Source organism: Dermacentor silvarum, chromosome 9, assembly GCF_013339745.2.
Source record: "Dermacentor silvarum isolate Dsil-2018 chromosome 9, BIME_Dsil_1.4, whole genome shotgun sequence".
Classification (NCBI taxonomy): Eukaryota; Metazoa; Arthropoda; class Arachnida; order Ixodida; family Ixodidae; genus Dermacentor; species Dermacentor silvarum.
In genome coordinates this window covers 61,676,568-61,678,403 of record NC_051162.1, presented here as the reverse complement: position 1 = coordinate 61,678,403, position 1,836 = coordinate 61,676,568, and positions in this window count along the sequence as shown.

Below are 1,836 nucleotides of genomic sequence, written 5' to 3'. Positions count from 1 at the left end.
CAAGAGCGTGTCGGCCTGTTTCGTCTCAGATTGTGTGAGATGGTAGTAGGGCAGGCTGTGTGATTCTGCTCACCACCAAGCTGTTGACCAGTCGGAGTGTGTCCCCTTCCTTCATGACTCTATTCTTGGATGTCACACGGGATATCATGCGTGATATCGCCTTGACACTGGTTTTGAGGAGCGTAAGGGTGTGGGTAGCACGCTGGTTAGACTGCAGCCACATGCCCAGCACCCTGAGCAATGACTTCTCTGGTATGAGGCCCCCGTTCAGGTGTACCTCGAGTTTTCGTGTTGGGTCTGTGGGGACTGTGTGGTTACCCCGGCCTCGCCAGACTCGTATGAGTTCAGATTTCTCGGACGAGCTTGTAGTCCCCGTTGGCTGACGTATTCTTGGATGAGGTCAGCTGCAGTTTGCAGCCGTTCTTCATTTTCAATAAGGGACCCTGTTGTGGTCCATAGTGTTACGTCGTCTGCGTCGAAGGCGTGGCGGAGGCCTTCTACGTCCTGCATTTTTCTTGCGAGGTCGAGCATTGCGACATTGAAGAGCGTGGGTGAGATGACTGCTCCTTGTGGTGTGCCCTTGTTGGGAGGCTGGTATACTGCAGTCTGGATCTCCCAAATCTTCAGCTCTGCCGTGCCGTGGCTTAGGAAGCTCTGAACGTACTTGTACGTTCGCTCGCCGCAGTTGGTGTTAGCGAGCCCTTCTAGGATTCCTTGGTGGCTGACGTTGTCGAAAGCTCCTTTGATGTCGATTGCTAGGAGGGCATGTTCGCCGCTGCGGGGAACGTTGCTGAGGACTTCTTCCTTGATGTGGAGTAAAACGTCTTGTTGGGACAAGCCTGCGCGGAAACCAAACATGTTGTCTGGCAGATGCTTGTTGTCTTCTAAGTGTCTCTGTAGTCTCTTGTGTATGATTTTCTCGTACACCTTGCCGAGGTAGGATGTGAACGATATGGGTCTGAGATTTTCAATTGCCAATATCTTGCCCGGTTTGGGGATCATGATTATCCGTGTGTGTTTCCACATCGCCGGCACCGTACGTTGTTCCCAGTGTTCGTTGAGAAAGGCCGTGAGCGCAGAGATGGCCTTGTCGCTAAGGTTTCTGATCATGGATCCCGGTCCCTGCCCGCCGCTGTGTTACGGGTGGTGGCTGCGATGACTGCTCTCACCAAGTTTTCTGTGATAGGTTCGTCCAAAAGTTGGTTGGGTTGTCCCATGTATGGTGTTGTACATGGTTGCGTGGCAGTTGGAACTCCATAGCACTTGGTCGTGATGGCGTCGATGAGGTCTTGTTGGCTGCCTGGCTAGGTGTGTAGTAACCGCTCCAGGATTTTTCGCCAGTCAGTGATTTTGGCTGTGCCGATCTGCCTGCGTAGGCGTCCGGTCTGTAGCGTTATGTTCAGTATGCAGTGATCGCTGCTTAAGTTTGTGAGTGTGTTGAGCCATTCGGCTCGCTGCGTGGTTTGTGTGATGAAGGTGAGGTCGGGAGTGGTGTCGCGTGTTACGCTGATCCCTTCCCTCGTCGGAGTGTTCGGTTCTGTGATCATTGTGAGGTGACTCTGTTCCATTAGTGTTTCTAGCTGGAGACCCTTCCAGTCCTGCCTCTCATACCCTCATAGCATGTTCTGAGCTTTGAAATCGCCCATGATTACCAGAGGGCGGTCTTTGGCGGGGCGGAGACTGTCCCCGAAGAGTTTGCCAATGTTTGCCCGCCTTTGGCTTGGGGGGGGGGGGCAGTAGACGTTTAGAACGAAGGCCTCTTTCTCTGATTGCCTGCGTAGATGAATTCTAGGTACATGTATGTCGTACGTTCTATGTCGTGTATGGGTTTGTGTT